Source organism: Aquarana catesbeiana, linkage group LG09 (assembly GCF_042186555.1).
Source record: "Aquarana catesbeiana isolate 2022-GZ linkage group LG09, ASM4218655v1, whole genome shotgun sequence".
Taxonomy (NCBI): Eukaryota; Metazoa; Chordata; class Amphibia; order Anura; family Ranidae; genus Aquarana; species Aquarana catesbeiana.
The window spans coordinates 250,334,970-250,359,292 of NC_133332.1; the positions used below are offsets into that span (position 1 = coordinate 250,334,970).

A 24,323-nucleotide genomic window follows, 5' to 3' on the forward strand; every position below is an offset into this window, starting at 1 on the left:
CACAGTCTGCCCCCCCCCCCCAAAGCTTGAAGGACAGTAAACTGGCCCTTTGCATAGAAAGTTTGTTCATCAATTTAGGGCAATATGTATTTTGCTACATATTTTTGGCAAAAAAACAATCTCAATAAGTGTATATTGATTGGTTTGCGCAAAAGTTATCGCGTCTACAAACTATTGTGTATATGCTAGAACTTTTTTTTTTTTTTTTTTTTTTTGAGTCATGGTTGTTTCCGAAGATACGAATTGGTTTGCTGCCGCCATGCCCTCTTTCAAGACGGCAGCGGCGGTCATCTGTTCTACTTCGAATGCACAAATTGACCATCTTGCACATGCACAATTGAACTGTGGGTTTTATACCGGGCAAGCGCCACACAGTGGATAGGGAACTGGTGTGGGTAGTGCGCTCTCCTATGGAGAGTATATAGGATGGCTTGGCAGGTCATTTGGCCTCTTGTGGAGGCACCGGTGGTCAATGGTGGCTGGTGCTAAAAAATGTATGGGGGGCGCAAATAAACCCCTCCAAGTCTGCACTCACCAGAGGATGCCTTACACGGGACGAGAAGCGGGAAACTGGAAGTAACACAATGACGAATATTGATTCGCTAAAAACAAACATTCGGGGCACAGTGCTCTGCGCCCCAAGGACAACCCAAAACAAGACAATTAGAGCCTCAGCCTCAAACCACATGCTTTTCAAAAATGTACAGACCTAATAGACCCGTTAGTCCAGTGTCCCACACAGTGCGAAAGACTGGTTTAAATGGTAAGTCTGCTTCTGTGTGGTATACTGTCAGCTCACCAAGATGTTGAAGACCCTTTCTGGTCTGCAGTAATTACCTTTTAATTTCCAAAGTACCACTGCTGGTGGTACCATCCATTGTTTTTTTTACCAGAATGGGGCAGTTTGACTGGTAAGCCTGTCACAGCCTTGTTTTTAGGGGCTGCATTTCACAGCACATTAAATAGTCTAGCATCGGCCCTGCTAGTACATGTGTAGTAATATATAAAGGAAGCACACACTCAAATGTGGCTTTAATTGGGCAACACGTTGGCAATAAGGGGAGAACACACACAGCAGGATATAGAAACTTTACAAGAGGACCTGAATAAATTAATCGAGTGGGCTACTGCATGGCAAATGAAGTTTAACATTGAATAAAATGTAAGGTAATGCACTTGGGGGGGGGTAAAAATATAAACGCAGGTTATTCATTAGGGGGGGAAACCCTAGGGGCTTCCAGGATGCAGAAGGATCTCTAGGGGACGGGGTCCTAGTAGAAGACAGACTGAGCAATAGCAGGCAATATCAAGCTGTGGGTTGTAAACCTATGTGTTTTTTCACCTTAATGCATCCTATGCATTAAGGTGAAAAAACACCTGGCAGTGACCGCCCCCCCGTTTTACTTACCTGAGCCCTGGAACTTGACCCACGAGGACGCGCTGTCTCTCTGCCCAGGGTTCTCGGCTCTTCGGCTCTTGATTGGATAGATTGATAGCAGTGCAGCCATTGGCTCCCACTACTGTCAATCAAATCCAATGATGTGGGGGGCGGGGCCGAGTCTTGCATTCAGCCTCTGTGGATGCCGAATGCTGGACTCAGGAGCGTGCCCGCTAGGTAACCCCCTGGGAGAGAGCTTCACCCAGGGGGTTATCTGATGTGGGGAAGAGCCGCGAGAGGGGGGCGAAGAGCAGGTTTGGGGCCACTCTGTGCAAAACGAGCTGCACAGTGGAGGTAAGTATGATATGTTTGTTAATCACTTTAAAAAGGGAATTCACTCCAGAGATAAAACGATAATCCTGCTACTTTATAAAACTCTGGTTCGAGCGCATCTGGAGTATTCCATCCAGTTCTGGTCACCAATCTTGAGAAAGGATGTACTGGAGCTGGAAAGAGTCCAGAGAAGTAATCGATTAGAAGTCTGCGCTTAGGATTTTATCGGGGCTGCTGCCTTCCCTTAATTAATTCCTAATTAGGAGTTAATTGGATGTACTGGAAAAGAGACTGGGGAAATTGGCGCTGCCCTACTCTAATAAATTTGCCCAAACCTTACAAATAATGCATAAATATGTGAAACAAAAAACAAAAAAGGGGGTACTATTGTGAATGACTTGCCCCTACATATGTGCTAAAATTATAATAGCGTAGAAAGATATTTATATATTTCTTAAACGTGAACGTGTGACTCCTCTGTGTATCTTAAATAAATATCAAATTGTGCAGATTTAATTAAAAAGTGCTCCACCTCTATTACAACGTTCAAAAAGTGTCAATCAAATACCGCAAAATTGGGGGTTACCATTAGTCATGTGGGGATCTCCTCATAATCCCCATGGCCATAGTAACAAAAGTGCACTGTGCAAAAAATGAAACAAGGTACATTAAGCTAATAATTGCTAGATTACATATAGACTCAATTCATAAGAGCAAAACCATAGGAGCATAAGTCCGAACTTTAGTATTCATGTAAAAAGTCCAAAAAAGTGCATCTGTGAAATGAAAAACCAAACCAAGGAAAAAACTCTTAATAAAATCTTATTTAAAAAAGGAATATTTAGGTGCGTCAGGATTAATAATGCATTCCCAGCTATCCAGGGGGTGATATTCGGTGACTTCTGTGCATACAGGAACTGGTGACTTCAAGTGCTCCCCCCCGTGCTCCCCCACTCACCGGATTCCGTCACCCTCAAAGGGGTATTAGGCAAGGGAGTGGGTGCCTCAGGATGGCTGCTGTTGTAGGGTGTCCCTCTCCCGTTCTGCTTATTCGTTCATAGATCCCTCCTTCTGTGCTGATGGTAAAGTTTCCCTTATCTGCATCTGGATGTTATCACTAATTACCACCTCCGTGCTGTTTGAGACTGTTCAAATGTGGAGCTGACAACCAATCAGGTCTTGTACTTCAGCAAATGAAACATGCAATCCAACCTTTTAGTACTGAGCTGTTGGCACCAATTTTAATTTTGTATTTTTTTTTTTTTTTTTTTTTAATCAAGAGCAAGAGCAGCCTGAGCCCTGGAACTTGACCCACGAGGACGCGCTGTCTCTTTGCCCAGGGTTCTCGGCTCTTCGGCTCTTGATTGGATAGATTGATAGCAGTGCAGCCATTGGCTCCCACTACTGTCAATCAAATCCAATGATGTGGGGGGCGGGGCCGAGTCTTGCATTCAGCCTCTGTGGATGCCGAATGCTGGACTCGGGAGCGTGCCCGCTAGGTAACCCCCTGGGAGAGAGCTTCACCCAGGGGGTTATCTGATGTGGGGAAGAGCCGCGAGAGCCGCCAGGGGGGCGAAGAGCAGGTTTGGGGCCACTCTGTGCAAAACGAGCTGCACAGTGGAGGTAAGTATGATATGTTTGTTAATCACTTTAAAAAGGGAATTCACTCCAGAGATAAAACGATAATCCTGCTACTTTATAAAACTCTGGTTCGAGCGCATCTGGAGTATTCCATCCAGTTCTGGTCACCAATCTTGAGAAAGGATGTACTGGAGCTGGAAAGAGTCCAGAGAAGGGCTACAAAATTAATAAAGGGACTGGAGGACCTCAATTATGAGGTAAAATTGCAAGTGCTAAATTTATTCTTCCTGGAGAAGAGACGCTTGAGAGGAGATATGCTTGGATCACCGTTGAGATATTTGTGCATCGCTATCATAAGTATGAAACTTGTCAGTCCCAGGGAGTGTAAGAGGACACGGGGCCACAAGATGAGACTGAAAGAGAAGCGTTTTTCACTGTCAGGGCAGTAAGGATGTGGAACTCTCCACAGGAAGTATGCGAAAACAATATACAGAGATATGGGAAATTATTTTTCTACACACACACACCTACACAGGTTGAACTGGATGGACTGTTGTCTGTATTCAACCTTACCAATTATGTAACTATGTAAAAATATATAGGCAATGCATTTGCATTCATGGCAATGCATGGGCAATGTGATGGAAATCACAAAAATATCACAAGGCAGCAATTTTTCATGATTAAGCCCCAGGGGTGGGGCGAAACATGTTGGAGTTGTGGTCTGGATGAATCGAAGCTGAGGATGCTTTTACCTGCTAACCACTAAGGCCGGGTGAGGTGTGCGATGGCCGGGCTATCTCTTTCTATTTTTGCAGCGTGCTTTGGGTCTGGAGGGACCTTACCTCAGCCTGCACCCTCACTAGTCAGCGGCATCCAACTCATCGGACCTTCATAGCCTGAGTGGGACCCTTAAACATTTATCATGGATCAAAGGAAGCAATTTTGCCAATATGTGAGCAACACACTGGTAGTGGTGAAAATATGTGGAAAGTACTTTGGCAATGCAATTCACTAGCAATTTTCGCAATACATGGGCTACACAATGACAGCCATGGTAGAATGTGGGCAGTGCTTTGGGAATCATGACCATATGTGGGCAATGCACTGGGAATCATGACAATACATGGCCAAAAATCATGACAGTAATTTGGCAGCACACTTGTAGTTTTGTTATTATATTATGGGCAGCAAACAGTCACTTGCCACAATATGTAGATACTTACGAGGTGGTATCAAAAAGATTGGAGACTAGCTCTGTTTACAATAAAGTACTTTATTTATCTATGTTTACACACTATCACCTTCAAGATAGCCCCCTTGCACAGCAAAACATTGCTACCAATGTTCCTGACACTTCTGGAATGTGTCCTGGAAGTCTTCTTTTCGAAGTGTGTCAACCACAAGTTGCCAAATGGTTTTGACATTTTTGGGAGTTGAGCTCGTTGAAGGTCTTCCTGATCTCTTGTCATCTTCCAGTGATGTTCTTCCAGTCTTGATGCGTGCCTGCCACTCAAAACACCTTTAACGACTCATTGCACCATCACGTAAACTTGCCAAATGCTGTCAAGCGTCTCTGTGGCAGATTTGCCCAGTCTCACTCAGAATTTCAGAATTTTCTCTTTGTTCTAACTTTCTGTCCATGATGAAATAGCAGACATAGTAACGCATGGGGTCAGACTAGCACAAGTTACACAGCTCCTGATGTACCCAGGATAAAGTCTTTTGGCACACAGACTTATGAAGGTCAGTGCTCCCTGTGACTGTGCATGCAGCCCTGGTGCTGCCATCTGTTGCTGTCAAACTTTTTAATACCACCTTGTATGAGCAATCTTGACAGTGGGGAACAAATTAGACAATTGTGTCAGCACATCTGCAATGAGGGAGTAGTTGTGTCAATAGGTGTGCAGCAAACAGTTATTAGTATATTGCCACCACTGCCTAATTGAAGTGGTGACAGTACATGGGCATCAAAAGGGGAATGAGGGCAAAAAAAAAACAAGCAATAAAAGGCAGGGGCAATCATTTCTGTTCATGGGTTAGACTTCTTCTTCCTCTGGGCACTGAAAGGATGCCTTTCCTCCCAACTCTTTTCAACTTTGCTGCCCTGGTTTGCTGTGTGGTTGGGTTTAGTGATGTATACCTCAATACTCCAGTTAGCAAATTGGCTATAACACTTCGCATAAACCCTATAATTGCATTGATTGGCTACATTGTGTGGGTTAATTATGGAGAGATCCTAAGCATGCCTATACATATCTCAAAGGCCGCCTGCCTTTACACGCACACAAACTTTAATGGCATCCCAGTCTTATGCCGCGTACACACGAACAGACTTTTCGACTGGACTGGTCCGGCGGACAATTCGACCGTGTGTGGGCTTCATCAGACCTGCAGCAGACTTTTCCGGTCGAAAATCTGACGGACTTTAGATTTGGAACATGTTTTTTCAGTTCCAGTTCCTATCGAAAAGTCCGCTCGTCTGTATGCTAGTCTGACGGACGAAAACCGACGCTAGGGAAGCTATTGGCTACTGGCTATCAACTTCCTTATTTAAGTCCGGTCATACATCATCACATACGAATCCGTCGGACTTTGATGTGATCGTGTGTAGGCAAGTCCGTTCTTTGGGAAAGTCCGTTGGAAGTCTACCGAAAGTCCGTTGGATCAGTCCGATCGAAAAGTCAGCTCGTGTGTACGCGGCATAAGTCTGTAGGATTCAATATCGAGTTGGCCCACCCTTTGCAGCTATAACAGCTTCAACTCTTCTGGGAAGGCTGTCCACAAGGTTTAGGAGTGTGTCTATGGGAATGTTTGACCATTCTTCCAGAAGCGCATTAGTGAGGTCAGGCACTGACAGATGTTCTGTTGGGTTGAGGGCAGAACTCTGTGCAGGCCAGTCAAGTTCCTCTGCCCCAAACTCACTCATCCAGGTGTTTATGGACCTTGCTTTGTGCACTGGTCCAAATCATTTGGTGGGGGGGGGGGAGTTATGATGTGGGGTTGGACTTGGCCCCTTTGTTCCAGTGAAGGGAACTCTTAAGGCGTCAGCATGCCAAGACATTTTGGACAATTTCATGCTCCCAACTTTGTGGGAACAGTTTGGGGATGGCCCCTTCCTGTTCCAACATGACTGCTAATAAGCAGCTCAGTAGATTGCTTTAAGAAAGGCCTGGATTCTTTCCTAAATATACATAATATAACTGGGTACAAACATTTATAGGTAAAGTTGATCTAGGGAAAATCCGATTGCCTCTCTGGGATCAGGAAGGAATTTTTTCCCCTGCTGTAGAAAATTGCTTTGCTTGGGTTTTCTGCCTACCTCTGGACCAACTGTGGGTATAGGATTGGGTATTTGGGATTGTATGATATTATTTTTTATTTATTTATTTTTAAGGTTGAACTATATGGACTTGTGTCTTTTTTCAACCTTATTAACTATGACTGTGCACCAGTGCATAAAGTAAGATCCATAAAGACATGGATGAGTGACTGGGATGCATTAAAGTTCATGCGCGTGTAAAGGCAGGCATCCCAATACTTTTGGTAATATAGTGTATGTACTGGTACTGATTTAATTACACTTGAGCAAAAGTTGAGATTTGTACCATAGCAAGCAATTCAATTTTTTGTTTCCTTTTTCCCCGGAGAGTGAAAGATAAAGCCTGATTGGTCCCCAAAGGCAACGGCTTCCCTTTAGCTCCAGATTTTATATTTCAGCCCCGATGTGTGTTGCGTTAATGCAGTCTACTATTGATCAGTCCTTCCCAGCGGAGGAATTGAACTATGGCTTTATTTTTTCCCTTTTCTAAATGTTTATTTCCAAATAATGGTTCACAGCATGGTAGCCCTCAGCCAATCAGGCATCTCATTCTTCCCTGCCCACTTCATAAATGAGGAATGAGGCACAACAGGGTGTGTACTATTACAGCAATAAGGCATGACAGGGCTTCTATTGTGGGCCTGCATTTATACGCCTCAGGTTCGTTGTTTTGGTAGTGGCCTGATGGTCAAATAGCAGCCTCCATTGAGAAGCACAATTGTATGACAACAATACAATCTCGATAGGGCCTGCTGGCAGCTTAAAAATGGGTATGAGGAATTGAAAATATTCACACTTCCCAGTGGAACGTTTGCAATTACAGTTTGAAAAATATTAAAATAGTATTAAAAAGAGTCAGGTTGGACACAGTACTTGACGTAAATTCTCTAGGTGAGTAAGGCGAGATCTCCGGTTACAGATTGTACCGGTGACAAGATGTTCCAACAGGAGCTCATGACCGAAGCTTGAAAAAATGAACTGAAGATTTTGAAACACCAGCTAAGATAAATTAGCGTTGTTAAAGGAAAGCCATCTGGAGAGATACCGATCCTTGTGAAATTCTTTTGAAAGTGCTAGTTGCCTGAAATCAGTTGCTGCATGGTTCTTTAAGGTCTGTGATTTGGAAGACAACTAAGAAACAAACATAATCAAAATAAGGTTAGCCATTCTTGTCTACGGACCTAGAGTATTGGCGTTGGCAGAACTGTCCCTCTTAAAGTGGACTTGAAGTCAAAGAGTGTAGATTTGCTATGTTATGGGGAACATCTAGTAATGTTAATTGTGCCTAAGCAGCGCCCTGAAAAATTACCTTTTTGTATTCAAATTCTCTCAGATGATAGCACTGTGCCCAGGGCCGGGACAAGGGATGGGCAGAAGGGGCAGCTGCCCTGGGCACTATGGTATCGTGTGAGGTGGGGGGGCACCATAAGGAGATTGAGGGGGGAGGGTATTTGTGTTGGGAGGGGGAATTTTGGGGGGGAGGCGGCAGGGCGTAAGTATTGTTCTAGGAGGGGGGCGTGCTAGGAGTAATGATTCAGGGGGATTTATGTTGGGGGGGTTGGAAGAGGATTTGTACTAGGTGGGAGGATTTGGGGGTTTGTGCTAAAAGAGGTGATATGGTAGAGGGGGGTAGAGGATTTGTGCTTGCATGAGAGCATGTTTTTTTTGGGGGGGGGGATTGTGCTAGTAGGGGCAATTGGGGGGGATTTGTGCTAGGAGGAGGATGTGGAGTAGGGAGAGGAGAGGATGTGTACTCGGAGGGGAAATTCGAGGCGGATTTGTGATAGGAGGGGTGATTTATTTGGGAACAGAGGGGCATGTGTGCTGGGGGGATTTGGGGGATGGAGGGGGGATTTAAGCAGGGGGGGTTTATGCTTGGGCACTAATCTGCATGCTCACTTCCTATTTTTTTGGGGGGGGTTCTGACACATAATGCTCATACACCTTGGGGGAGGGGATGGCAGTTTGTCATGTTCACCCTGGGCTTTAGGTGACCTTGTCACGACCAGTGGTGGCTGGTGCTCTGCTTTTTGGGGGGGCGGCAAACAAACCATCCTCCCCTTCGTATGGTCAGTTGATCAGTCAGTCGAGCCCACCCCAAGCTCACCCTTTTTTGAAGACAATTAGAGCCTCAGGCTCTAATCACGTGCTTCAAGAAAAATAAAAACCCATTTAAATCCATGCATCCGACGCCCTGCATGTAGATTAGGGACCGGGTGCATGGATTAAGTGGGCAGCGCCCCTGCTCCCCTAATGGAGCGGCCGCCACTGGTCCCGACACTGCCTGTGCCTGCAGCCTAATAGTTGTATATTTGCAGTATGAGATCATCTAAAGCCCTACTGCCTTTGACTGCTAGTCTCAGGAGTTTGGAATGTGATTTGGTAAGGTCACTAATGTGCTACTCACTGTTCTTGCTGGAGACAAAGCTCTACCTGGGACTTGCAGTGGAAGGATCTCCCTGCTTCATTCATTATGTGGATCTGTGCTTTCTCCTCCTCTCCTTCTACTTGAGGATTATAACACTTCCTTAAAAAGGGGACATTGGAGGGGGTGGATGAAGCTGGGACAGGATCAGGGGGAATGGATGAAGCTGGGGTGGGATCTTTTATTGGGGGGAGGATATGTGCTAGAGTGTGCTTTGGGAAGGAAGAGCAATTATGCTGGGGGGGGGTCAAACTTCAAATCTGCCCCCTCCTACTTCTAGCACTGGTTCTAACCCCCTCGCAGCACATATCCTCTAACCCCTACCACTCCCTAAAATCACTCCTAGCAGCATAGATGTTACCCGTCAATGCCCTCCCTTGCAATATTCCTGTTGTTACTTACAGTACCTTAGACCCGGGCAGATGCTATAGAGCGGTGTCCCTCCTCCTCCACGGCTCTTCCTCCCAGTCTGTGTACTTGTAAGGAGCAGGAGGAGGCGGCTATAGCCCAGTCTCTAGTGAGTGCAGCCAGTGGGGAAATTGTGATTGTAGCGTGTGGGAAGGTCGGATCCCGGGCACCCTGTCTCTCTCTGCCTCACACCCTCCTCCCCCACTCTTCCTGCACATTGCGTGCAGCTGAAGAGATCCCAGAAGGGAAGGAGGGAGCCGCATTACCGGCACTTGTCTGAGCCTGGTGTCACCCTCTGGTGGGTGTCACCCGGTTACGGGCCGCACCCCCCGCCCCCCCCATAGCGACGCCACTGTCTGGAACTAACTGAGAGGTGAAGCATCCATCAGTCACCATCTTATATCCTGCCGCCATAGCGTTTAGCAATTTGAGGACATGGATAGGGAGGAAGGGAGGAGTGAGGGGGAGTGTCATTTACCACTGTGTATACACCCACGTGTGCAGCTCTATAGTCACATGGGCTGTACAGTTATAAAAAAAATTAACAGCTTAAAAGGGAACAGAAACTGGAGCATGTTCAGTAGCTTTCAACAGATGGTCTACACAATCTCAGGCTGCAGTGGGGACACAGACAAGGAGGGAGGGACAGCATCAACCAAGATTTTTGCATTCTACAAAAAAACAAATGCTTTAGTGGATGAGTGAGTATGAACGCAATGTAGTGTAGCATGCATTGACAGTTGTTGATGTTTTGGGTTTAAAGACACGTTAAGCAGTTGGCAATTTCTACCTTTCAAATATGTAACCAAAGGCACCAATTATCTTTTTAGCTGTATGTAAGGGAGGGGGAAATCTTCCCAATGACCACAAATGTAAGGAGCATTTTCCCCACTGACCACCCCCCTGATGTAGTTTAGATACAGTAATTATTACCAGAGACCAGAAGGTTATTTTAAGGAGTCCTTAAGCTACAAAGGTTCAGAAAGGCTGCTGTAGGGAATCAATGAATCAGTGAATCAATACTGATTCCCTGATCCTGGTCATATCTGACTTTTCACACAGTAAGGAATCAAAGCCTGGTGACTGTATCACTTCTGGGTCCCTAGACCATTTTATTATATTGTATAACCCTGGGGAAAAGGGATATCCATGGTCCCCAAAACACATTGGCTGTTTGTTGTAATTTCCTGGATAATGCACTGGACCAATATATCATGGCTGGATTCTTGGCTCATTTGTTTGGTGATTTTTCTGGTGGAACTGTATATAGACTAATTTGGGTGACTTGCTTTTTTTTTAAGGGAACACCATTTTGTGGTTCAAACCCAAGCCCTTTGGCTCCACTAAGGACTTCATTTCTATTGGTAAAGGACCGTATCCAGTGCCTTATTCAGTCCTCGGATTATTTTTGCTTAACCCCTTATGCCGCGTACACACGATTGGAATTTCCGAAAACAAATGTTCGATGTGAGCTTTTTGTCGGAAATTCCGACCGTGTGTAGGCTCCATCAGACATTTGTTGTCGGAATTTCCGACAACAAAAATTTGAGAGCTGGTTCTCAAATTTTCAGACAACAAAAGCCGTTGTCGGAAATTTCGATTGTGTGTACACAATTCCGATGCACACAATTCCACGCATGCTCAGAACCAATCAGAAGAGCCGCACTGGCTAATGAACTTTATTTTTCTCGGCTCGTCGTACGTGTTGTACGTCACCGCGTTCCTAATGTTCGGAATTTCTGACAACATTTGTGCGACCGTGTGTATGCAAGACAAGTTTGAGTCTACGTCTGTCGGAAATAAATACCAGGATTTCGTTGTCGGAATGTCCGATTGTGTGTACGCGGCATAACTGTAAGCTTTGGAGGGTTTTAACCCCCTTCATGAACAGACCATTTTTTGCTATTCAGCACTGTGCAACTTTAACTGGCAATTGCAACACTGTACCCAAATGAAATTTATATAATTTTTTTTCACACAAATAGAGCTTTATTTTGGTGCTGTTTGATCACCACTGGGGTTTTATTTTTTCCTATATTGACCAAAAAAAAAAACTGAAAATTTTGAAAAAAATAACCCAATATTTTCTACTGTTTGTTATAAAACATATCCAATAAATTCAAATTTCTTCATAAATTTAGACCAAAATGTATTCTGCTTCATGTCTTTGTAACTTTGACACAAACCAATGAATATATACTTATTGAGATTTTTTTTTACCAGTCTTGTTTACATTTTTTTTTTTTTTTTTTACATCCTGTCATCAGAGCAGTTCAGAATCACCATAGTGACACTGTACTACTCTGGAGGTAATCAGGGGTTTTTTTTGTTTTTTTTACACTGTTATTGCTTATACAGTGAAGATCATTGTATAGGCAATAGTTTTAGCTGTCATGAATGGGTTAACCATTGAAGAACAGCTTGCTTTGGGTTGTGCTCTGTGATTGGCTGTAGCCAATCACATGGTTCATGTACCATGTGATTAGTTGTAATCCATCACATGGTACAGGTACCATGTGATTGGCTACAGGTACCATATGATTGTTGTGGTAAATCACAGAACACAACAGTAAGCAAGCTATTCATGAATGGAAAGGCATTCATGACAGGTTGTTTACATTGTTATCATGTGATTGCTATGACCATTCTAGCAACCACATGATACCGGGTTACCGATTATGGGGCACTATTCCTTCCACTGATACCAATAATGGGGCACTATTCCTTCCACTGATACCAATGATGGGCCACTATTCCTCCCACTGACACTAATGATGGGTCACTATTTCTCCCACTGATACCAATGATGGGGCGCTATTCTTCCCACTGATATCAATAATGAAGCACTATTCCTTCCACTGATACAGATGATGGGGCACTATTCCTCCCACTGATACCAATGATGAGGCACTATTCCTTCCACTGATACTGATGATGGGGCACTATTCCTCCCACTGATACAGATGATGGGACACTATTCCTCTCACTGATACCAATCATGAGGCACTGTTCCTTCCACTGATACTGATGATGGGACACTATTCCTCCCACTGATACCAATGATGGGGCAATATTCCTCCCACTGATACCAATGATGGGGCAATATTCCTACCACTGACACCAATGATGGGTCACGATTTCTCCCACTGATACCAATGATGGGGCACTATTCCTCCCACTGATACAGATGATGGGGCACTATTCCTCCCACTGACACCAATGATGGGGCACTATTCCTCCCACTAATACCAATAATGAAGCACTATTCCTTCCACTGATACCAGTGATGGGGTATTATTCCTATCACTAATACCCATTATGAGCACAACTTACTGACCACAGGCGCTATGTAATTTTTTTACTCCCACTGACCGCCCCCCTAACATCTGAAAGACAGTACACTGTCCCTTTGTTTATCTACTAGGGCAGGGGTCTTCAAACTTTTTAAATAATTATTTTTCACTTTTGAGAAGAACAACCAAGGACGAGCAGGCAGAGGAAGAAGTAAAAGACACCAACCACGCTGCCCCTGTTAAGTAGGGGAGTAGGCGGTTCTGGGTTTCAGCAGGTCACGATATATTCTTAGGTTGTTAAAGGGACTATTATATCACAAGAGAGAAAGTAGATAAATCTTAAAGGTCCAGGATCTGGCAATAACCCCAACATTTCTGTAGCTTCTTTCAGTAATACCAGATTCTCAAAAAAAAGATAAAACATTGTAGTAACCTTTTAGGGATAAGGTAAGATTTACTATATTCATTATCTCATTTATCCTGACAAACCGCTGACCCAGTACAGGAAGAGAGGCCAGCTTCCAGCCCGTCACACAAGAATGAACTGCGTTAAGTAAGTGAATAAGCAGGAAATTCTTTAATGTCCTCCTAGAGAAGTTAAGGAAACAGCATTAGTTCAATGGGTTAGAAGATGCCAGTGACTGGCTAATTTCGTGGGAAACTTGGTCTCACAACAAAAGACACTTACTTGGGTAGTAAAAGATATGAAAAGCATGCCTTTTGTTGTCCACAGTGCCAGCAAAGAGTGGGATTGTGAAAAACTCTGTGAAGGGATGATGGGACTTTGTACTGATTGGGAAGTCATTTGTTCCCTCATATTTAATGCAGATGGAAGATTTATGGGCAAAAAAGAACAGATTCTTATTGTGGTCTGAGAGAAAAGGACATGCCCAAATCAGATTCCCATAAAGTATAGAGCAGAATAATCCTAAAATATTCATGTGAAGTGTCTATATACAGTGCCTTGAAAAAGTATTCACACCCCTTTCAAATTTCCCACATTTTGTCATGTCACAACCAAAAGCGTAAATGTTTTTTATTGGGATTTTATGTGGTAGATCAACATAAAGTGGCACATAATTGTGAGGTGGAAGAAAAGTGATAAATGGTTTTCAAAATTTGCTACAAATAAATATGTGAAAAGTGTGGCGTGCATTTGTATTCAGCCCCCTTTACTCTGATACCCCTAACTAAAATCTAGTGGTACCAATTGCCTTCAGAAGTCACCTAATTAGTAAATAGAATTCACCTCTATGTAATTTATTCTCAGTACAAATACAGCTGTTCTGTGAAGCCCTCAGAGGTTTTCTTAGAGAACCTTAGCGAACAAACAGCATCATGAAGGCCAAGGAACACACCAGACAGGTCAGGGATAAAGCTGTGGAGAAGTTTAAAGCAGGGTTAGCCTATAAAAATAAATCTCAAGCTTTGGACATTTCACGGAGCACTGTTCAATCCATCATCCGAAAATGGAAAGAGTATGGCACAACTGCAAACCTACCAAGACATGGCCGTCCATCTAAGCTGACAGGACGGGCAAGGAGAGCATTAATCAGAGAATCAGCCAAGAGACCCATGGTAACTCTGGAGTAGGGATGAGCTTCGAGTTTGAGTCGAACTCATGTTCGACTCGAACATTGGCTGTTCGCAAGTTCACCGAACAGCGAACAATTTGGGGTGTTCGCGGCAAATTCGAATGCCGCGGAACACCCTTTAAAAGTCTATGGGAGAAATCAAAAGTGCTAATTTTAAAGGCTAATATGCAAGTTATTGTCATAAAAAGTGTTTGGGGACCTGGGTCCTGCCCCAGGGGACATGGATCAATGCAAAAAAAAGTTTTAAAAACGGCCGTTTTTTCAGGAGCAGTGATTTTAATAATACTTAAAGTCAATCAATAAAAGTGTAATATCCCTTTAAATTTCGTACCTGGGGGGTGTCTATAGTGTGCCTGTAAAGGGGCACATGTTTCCTGTGTTTAGAACAGTCTGACAGCAAAATGACATTTTGAAGGAAAAAACTCATTTAAAACTACCCGCGGCTATTGCATTGCCGACAATACACATAGAAGTTCATTGATAAAAACGGCATGGGAATTCCCCAAAGGGGAACCCCGAACCAAAATTAAAAAAAAAAATGACGTGGGAGTCCCCCTAAATTCCATACCAGGCCCTTTAGGTCTGGTATGGATATTAAGGGGAACCCCGGCCAAAATTAAAAAAAAAAATGACGTGGGGTTCCCCCTAAATTCCATACCAGACCCTTCAGGTCTGGTATGGATTTTAAGGGGAACCCCGCGCCAAAAAAAAAAAAAAAAACGGCGTGGGGTCCCCCCAAAAATCCATACCAGACCCTTATCCGAGCACGCAACCTGGCAGGCCGCAGGAAAAGAGGGGGGGACGAGAGTGCGGCCCCCCCTCCCTCCTGAACCGTACCAGGCCACATGCCCTCAACATTGGGAGGGTGCTTTGGGGTAGCCCCCCAAAACACCTTGTCCCCATGTTGATGAGGACAAGGGCCTCATCCCCACAACCCTGGCCGGTGGTTGTGGGGGTCTGCAGGCGGGGGGCTTATCGGAATCTGGAAGCCCCCTTTAACAAGGTGACCCCCAGATCCCGCCCCCCCCTGTGTGAAATGGTAAGGGGGTACATAAGTACCCCTACCATTTCACGAAAAAAGTGTCAAAAATGTTAAAAATGACAAGAGACAGTTTTTGACAATTCCTTTATTTAAATGCTTCTTCTTTCTTCTATCTTCCTTCATCTTCTGGTTCTTCTGGTTCTTCTGGCTCTTCTGGTTCTTCCTCCGGCGTTCTCGTCCAGCATCTCCTCCGCGGCGTCTTCTATCTTCTTCTCCTCGGGCCGCTCCGCACCCATGGCATGGGGGGGAGGCTCCCGCTCTTCTCTTCTTCTTTTCTTCTCTTCTTCTTTTCTTCTCCGGGCCGCTCCGCAATCCATGCTGGCATGGAGGGAGGCTCCCGCTGTGTGACGGCGCTCCTCGTCTGACAGTTCTTAAATAACGGGGGGGCGGGGCCACCCGGTGACCCCGCCCCCCTCTGACGCACGGTGACTTGACGGGACTTCCCTGTGACGTCACGGGGAATGCCACAGGGAAGTCCCGTCAAGTCATCGTGCGTCAGAGGGGGGCGGGGTCACCGGGTGGCCCCGCCCCCCCGTTATTTAAGAACTGTCAGACGAGGAGCGCCGTCACACAGCGGGAGCCTCCCTCCATGCCAGCATGGATTGCGGAGCGGCCCGGAGAAGAAAATGAAGAAGAGAAGAAGAGAAGAAAAGAAAAAGAGAAGAGCGGGAGCCTCCCCCCCATGCCATGGGTGCGGAGCGGCCCGAGGAGAAGAAGACAGAAGACGCCGCGGAGGAGATGCTGGACGAGAACGCCGGAGGAAGAACCAGAAGAGCCAGAAGAACCAGAAGAACCAGAAGATGAAGGAAGATAGAAGAAAGAAGAAGCATTTAAATAAAGGAATTGTCAAAAACTGTCTCTTGTCATTTTTAACATTTTTGACACTTTCTTCGTGAAATGGTAGGGGTACTTATGTACCCCCTTACCATTTCACACAGGGGGGGGGCCGGGATCTGGGGGTCACCTTGTTAAAGGGGGCTTCCAGATTCCGATAAGCCCCCCGCCCGCAGACCCCCACAACCACCGGCCAGGGTTGTGGGGATGAGGCCCTTGTCCTCATCAACATGGGGACAAGGTGTTTTGGGGGGCTACCCCAAAGCACCCTCCCAATGTTGAGGGCATGTGGCCTGGTACGGTTCAGGAGGGAGGGGGGGCCGCACTCTCGTCCCCCCCTCTTTTCCTGCGGCCTGCCAGGTTGCGTGCTCGGATAAGGGTCTGGTATGGATTTTTGGGGGGACCCCACGCCGTTTTTTTTTTTTTTTTTTGGCGCGGGGTTCCCCTTAAAATCCATACCAGACCTGAAGGGTCTGGTATGGAATTTAGGGGGAACCCCACGTCATTTTTTTTTTTTAATTTTGGCCGGGGTTCCCCTTAATATCCATACCAGACCTGAAGGGCCTGGTATGGAATTTAGGGGGACTCCCACGTCATTTTTTTTTTTTAATTTTGGTTCGGGGTTCCCCTTTGGGGAATTCCCATGCCATTTTTATCAATGAACTTCTATGTGTATTGTCGGCAATGCAATAGCCGCGGGTAGTTTTAAATGAGTTTTTTCCTTCAAAATGTCATTTTGCTGTCAGACTGTTCTAAACACAGGAAACATGCGCCCCTTTACAGGCATACTATAGACACCCCCCAGGTACGAAATTTAAAGGGATATTACACTTTTATTGTTTGACTTTAAGCATTATTAAAATCACTGCTCCTGAAAAAACGGCCGTTTTTAAAACTTTTTTTTGCATTGATCCATGTCCCCTGGGGCAGGACCCAGGTCCCCAAACACTTTTTATGACAATAACTTTCATATAAGCCTTTAAAATTAGCACTTTTAATTATTCATGTTCGTGTCCCATAGACTTTAACGGTGTTCGCATGTTCGAACGAACTTTTTTCCTGTTCGCATGTTCTGGTGCGAACCGAACAGGGGGGTGTTCGGCTCATCCCTACTCTGGAGGAGCTGCAGAGATTCACAGCTCAGGTATAAAATCTGTCCACAGGACAACTATTAGTCGTGTACTCCACAAATCTGGCCTTTATGGAAGAGTGGCAAGAAGAAAGCCTTTGTTGAAAGAAAGCAATAAGAAGTCCATGTGGAAGAATTGGACTAAAAGCAAAATGCTATGTGTGGCGGAAAACTAACACTGCACATCACCCTGAACACACCATCCCCACCGTGAAACATGGTGGTGGCAGCAATTATGTTGTGGGGATGCTTATCTTCAGCAGGGACAGGGAAGCTGGTCAGAGCTGATGGGAAGATGGATGGAGCCAAATACAGGGCAATCTTAGAAGAAAACCTGTTAGAGTCTGCAAAAAGACGAGACTGGGGCGGAGGTTCACCTTCTAGCAGGACAACGACCCCAAACATATACAGCCAGAGCTACAATGGAATGGTTTAGATCAAAGCATATTCATGTGTTGGCCCAGTCAAAATCCAGACCTAAATCCAATTGAGAATCTGTGGCAAGACTTGAAAATTGCTGTTCACAGACGCTCTCCATCCAGTCTGACAGAGTTTGAGGTATTTTGCAAATAAGAATGGGCAAAAATGTCCCTCTCTAGATGTGCAAAGCTGGTAGAGACATCTCCAAAAAGACTTGCAGCTGTAATTGCAACGAAAGGTGGTTCTACAAAGTATTGACTCAGGGGGGCTGAATCCAAATGCACCCCACACTTTTCACATATTTATTTGTAAAACATTTTGAAAACCATTTATCATTTTCCTTCCACTTCACAATTATGTGCCACTTTGTGTTGGTCTATCACATAAAATCCCAATAAAATACATTAATTTTTTTTGGTCATAACATGACAAAGTGTAGAAAATGTCAAGGGGTATGAATACTTTTTCAAGGCATTGTACATGAAATGCCTTGTTGGAATAGGATCCATGCATAGAGTCTTTAAAGGTGTCAAGTTTATGTTAAAATTATTAGTTGCAGGAAATGATGGTAATGGTTGGATCTCCAAAATCCTGGAGATGCTAAAGCCAGTTAAGAGGAGGTTGACTATAGGTCTAGTCACCTTTAATAATCTTTAATAGAATAAATGTAGCCACCAGAGAAAATTGGTATCATCTATTCTTGGGGACAATAAGGGACACTCAACACTAGATTTAAAGGGGCCGCGTAAGTTAGAAATCTGTGTATGTAGGGCATTTCTTTAGGTGATTTTATCCACAGAGTCTGGAGAATTTGGTTTCCCCCAGGGGGCCACAGTGGGGAAGATAAGAGTTCCTGATCAAGTGTGTCCATTTGGTGGAAGTATGATAGAACCAATTCACCAGTAGAGTAAGATGGGAGGCATCATGCCAATTGTAACTAGCATGATAAAAGGAAAGGTTCTGGAAGGTCGGCATCTCCTTTAAGCTAAGGTCAGGTAATTGTGAACTTGCCAGTTCTGGGACATCTAGAAGATTAAATGAATTGGTGAAATCAAATTTCACAATTAAAAAAAAAAACAGTAGGGCATTTTGTTTTAGATTTCTGCTATCCAAACCATGAACCAAGGTTTCTTAAGTCAGACATTGAATATCCTGTTTACTTTACATTTTAGTTTACATTAATAATAATATCAGGTTAATACCAAATGGTAATTAATTACAAAGACGCTAAATTCACCAATCTGATAATAGTATTTCTGCCCTTTTTTTTAATTTTTTTTTAGAATATCATATTGCAACCTGAGAATCCTGAGCATAGTATAAAATATATTGAGCGGTTTACTCCAGCCATTTTCAACCAGGGTTTTGTGGAACCCTAGGATTTCTCTCCAGAGGTTGCTATGGGTTTCTTGAGCTGTGGCTGATTGACCTCCAATTTGATAGTGTCTAAATCAGGGGTGTCCAACATGCGGCCCAAGATGGTTATGAATGCGGCCCAACACAAAATCGTAAACTTACTTTTTAAAAAAAAAATGTGTTTACATTTACCCAACACATGCGGCTGAAGAAAAATTTGACAGTGTCTCTTTACATGAATTTTTTTACGTTTCCTCTTTCCAATGAAAAATGTCCCACTCTTCACAATCATGCCTTATTCTTGTCATCAGTTTTCGAGAGCACCTATATTTCTTAGCAACTATTTTTAAGGATGAAGCACAGGAAGGGCAAAATTAGAACCAAAATTTTTAAGGATGAAAGCACAGGAAGGGCAAAATTAGAACCAAAATTTTTAAGGATGAAGCACAGGAAGGGCAAAATTAGAACCAAAATTTTTTAGGATGAAGCACAGGAAGGGCAAAATTAGAACCAAAATATCTGATGAGCACCTTGAGAATTCATTGAGACTTGGTACTAAATCCATTGAACCAGATATTGATGCCTTAGTTTATCAAACACAGTGTCAATTATCACACTCGTTTTATCTTGCCCTCTTTTACTTTTATAATTAAAAAAATGAAGTTTTATTACTCAGATACATTATCTATATCAGTGATCGTTAACTTGTCATCTGCCTGACTTTTTCTGTTCATCAGCTATCCTTACTGTTAGTGTATTATGTGTGGCCCAAGACGATTCCTCTTTTCCCAGTGTGGCCCAGGAAGGTCAAAAGGTTGGACACCCCTGCTCTAAATGGTTCTGTGGCCAAGGCAAGCTATTTGTAAGGGAGGTACCCGGACCATCGCTGTACAGGGGGGCTTTAATTTAACACTGACCATCAATGTAAAGGATTTTTTTTCCAGTAAATATGTTTTAACTGGGGTTTGTGAGATCTAACAAATTATTTCAAGGGTTCCCCTGGGACAAAAAGGTTGAGAAAAGCTGGTTTACTCCCAAAGCCCTACAAACATTGGCGATGTCTTTGTGGTGGGAGAGTTTTGTGCTTTTTGGGGTGTGAATATGAATAATATTTTTGGGCCATTGAAGTCCTCTGCCTTTTTTATGAGTGAACTGTAGCCTTAACAGTAAAAGTGGAAGTTTGGATTTAGGGTGATACCATTTAATGGTAAATAAAAACATTGTAGTGCAAGCTTTTGTGGCATGCTGGCCTCTTCCTTGATCAATAACCTGAACAAGAGGCCAGCGTGCCTCGAAAACTTGCAATACAATTTTTTTGTTTAGCCATTGAATGGTATCACCCTAAATCCAAACTCCTACTTTTGTTGATGGCTAACACGATGCAACACTCTGCTGTATTAACAGTAAAAATATAAGTCAGCATTTCGGGACTAATTCAGAGGTCACTATGCTACTGAACTGGTAGAACCAAGTTTAGCCTGTGCATACATGTACTTACAATGTGCTTCTTTTTTTTTAATTGAAAAATAAATACTTAGTTTGTTGAGTTGTTTGACAATGCAAATGTTTCCTAGTTTGGACATGTGTCAACCTTGTTGACAGAATTTTTATCAAGACAGGTCTTTCTGCTTACCTTGGGGAATATCTAATTAGAGGAATGTGTTATGGGTGCACTTATCCTAGATGCAACATGAAGACAATAACAGATACTGTTTTCCGACATGAAAGAGAATTCAGGATGAAAAGGCTTTGTGAGTGCAGATATTTCTTCAGGGACAGAAGGCAGGGCGTGAAGACATGAAAAAGGAAGAAAACACTTTCTTAAAGACCATTTTTTTTTGTTGTTGAATCATGAAGTAAGAAGGGAAAGGATAAAATTTGACAGGAAAAAAAAAAGAAATAAAATAATGAGCAACAAATAAATTTGCATTACAACAGGGTTGTTTATATTATTGTAACCAGAGACTTTGGGGTCAAAAGCTTTTTGCTTTGTTTTTGCTCTTTTAATAAGTGTGTTTCTTTAGTTTTTTTTTGTTTTTTAGAACAGATATATATATATATATATATATATATATATATATATATATATATATATATATATATATTGTACATACTGTATATTTACATAAGTCTACCCTTAAGAAACTTACAATCTGACAATCTGAGGCCACTATATGTACTAATACACATACTAGGGACAATTTAGACAATATTGCCAATTTTCTTTGGAATGTGGGAGTACCTGGAGGAAACCCACCCAAGCAAAGGGAGAACATGAAAACTCCATGCAGGTAGTGTCCAGGTTGGGATTCGAACGGAGACCCTAGGGCATTGTGCTGCTCAATTACCTCACATTGATGAATTTTATCCAGCTTTTTTTTTTACGTAGGCTAGTATTATGTTTTATGGATCCCCCTCTTTAAGTGTTTTCTTGTCCATGTATATGTCTCTATGTTATCGCATAGCTGAAGTGCTTTTCCATCTTGTTTCTTGGTCTGTTCTGTCCTGGTGATGTCTTGTTCTTTGTTATCCTTACCTTTTCTGGTGCCCAGGTGTCCAGCAATATAGCACCTTTGTGGTCGCTTTTACCCTCCAAGCCACCCTTTTATGACAGACAAGGGTCAGTGTGGAAAGCTTTGTTGGAATTCCATCGGGAGCCAATGGTCACCATGCATAATACCTTTGCTTGTACACAAAATGTAGAAGAACTAGGGAAAACCTTTAAGGGTAAAGACAAATACAAATATTTAGTTTATCAATACACAACAAAACAGAACGCCTATCTAATGGTCCAGAGACGGTGTGGGTGAGTACAGTATATCCAAGACAATTATAACAATTATATAGATATAAGCAAAGCACAACTTCCATGCAGACCCAATACGTCAATGGTGTCAAAGAGCCAACAAGTTCATGGTGTCACAGAACCAACAAGTCCATGGTGTCACATATAGAAGATCAGGAGGTTCATTCATAAAGCAAAAAGCATTCATAAGCTGCCTTAGCTTGTTTTGCACAAGAACTTAATCATAAGATCTCAGGTGCTTAAAGAGGCCCTATTGCAGAGCATTCATTTTAACAACAATCTTCCCATAAGTTTATAGATCTCATATTTACACTAAAATGCAATTAAAAAAAAGTAATTTAAAAAAATGACATTGAAAAAAAATGTGCCTTTAAGACGTATGGGCGGAAGTGACGTTTTGACGTCGCTTCCGCCCTGCAGTGTCATGGAGACAGGTGGGCGCCATCTTCCCCTCACTCGTCTCCATGCACAGCTAGGGAAAGGACGCAATCGCCTCCGCCGCTACCGACGGCTCCGGTAAGCGGCAGAGGGCACCGGATCGCGGCGAGTGGGGGGCCCCTCTACTGCCACCGATAAAAGTGATCTTGCGGCGAATCCGCCACAGAGACCACTTTTATCTTGTAGCTGACCGCTGGCCGAAAACGGGGATACCAAGGTTATGGCAGCTGGCTGCTGCCATAACAACGATATCCGCCACCAAACTTAGGACGTATATGTACATGCGGCGGTCGGCAAGTGGTTAATATGTTTTAAGTATGAATTTGCCTGTAAAAGCCCCCCTCCTTGTGTAGGCATCCAGAAGGCTAAAGACTGATGCTGTGTACCGCCATCTTGGATATGTCAGCAGCCCCAGTAGACTCAGAGCTGCCTTTTAAATGACAGTCTATAGCACCCATCCTCAACCTTTTTGCCCCAGATGAACCCTTGAAATACTTTAGCAGGGGTTCCCTAAGACCTGAAAGCTAAGTCATCACAGGTCAGTGGGCACAATGCCCCTCAGATTACCATCCTTCCACACAGCTAAGTAGATCAGTGGTGTCATGCCGATGGCTGAGCCATGTGGATTCAAAGATATCTAGGCTTCATCAGATGGGGGGTCACAGCCCAAAGAACTTCTAGCAACCTCTGGAGGAACCTTGATTGAGAATGGCTGCTCTTCAGCAGTTACTAGGTTATGCAGTTATGGGAAAGGTCAGAGGAGATTGCCCAGCACAAAGAAAATGAGACTCTCCCAGAAGAAGGAGAGGAATGTGACATACAAAAAGGGAGGTGGTTCTGTGGCTGTGCTAGGGAATTAACTTTTCCAGGACTAGACGAGTTGCCTAGGAAATTCAAGGGCACATTGTTACATAATTAGTCAGGTTGAAAAAAGACACTATTCCATCCAGTACAACCAAAAAAAAAAAAAAATCACACAATCCCATCCCCCCCCCCATCACCTCTTGAGGGAGTCCATGCCACATTTGTAGAGCTCTTACTGTGAAGAAACCTTCCCATATTTGGAGATGAAATCTCTTTTCCCTTCAGGTGTAAAGAGTGCCCCCTTGTCCTCTGTGATGACCTTAAAGTGAATAACTCAACAACAAGCTCACTATATGGACCACTTATGTATTTGTACATGTTGATCTTATCCCCCCTTAATCTCCTCTTCTCAAGAATGAATAAATTCAATTCCTCTAATCTTTCCTCATAGCTGAGCTCCTCCATGCCTCTTATCAGTTTTGTTGCCCTTCTTTGTACTTTCTCCAGTTCCCGATATCCTTTTTGAGAACTGATGCCCAAAACTGAACTGCATATATAAGCAAAGTAAAACTAGTTTTAAAAATAAAAATGCTACAGGTAAGCATTTTAAATACTTGATTTTTCTGTGCTTTTCCCTGCATTTTTTTAGATTGGTGACGGGGTCTATATAGGCCTTATGGTTAAGCCTTTATTGTGTGAAAAGCATAATGCCTTTTGCTTTTTGAATCAACTTCTCAGTCTTTTGCACGTGACACCATCACTTGTTTTGTCCATTGTAGGGTGGACACTTTAGTTGAGTTTTGAACCCAAGTACAGTTGGGAGTTCCAGTACACAATGCATTGATCAATAAACATCGTTTAGACTTGCTTTGAGGAAGGCAAATTCATGACATTATCATTGCAGTGCCAATTTTTCTGTAACCTATACAAGGACTTGAACCACAGCAAACCTATTCTTTCCAAAGCCAGCAAGCAGTTCTGCCCATGTTCACCATGTGATCCCAGCTACTCCAATGGTTTACAATTCTAGACTGCAATGTTTGACATCTGAAGGCAAGACATAATATGGGCATTGCCCATATTAAAAAATTGGTCATGAGAATAATACTAAGGATTGCTACGTTGTCATGCAAAATGGCCCACTGTAAGGAGGTGATTA

General features: G+C 43.5%; 1 protein-coding gene across 8 annotated transcripts in view; it reads left to right on the forward strand.

Moving 5' to 3' along the window:
• ATP2B3 (ATPase plasma membrane Ca2+ transporting 3) overlaps nucleotides 1–24,323 on the forward strand; it is a 469,026-nt gene that overhangs the window by 355,907 nt on the left and 88,796 nt on the right. The gene's annotated exons all lie outside the window — the stretch shown is intronic.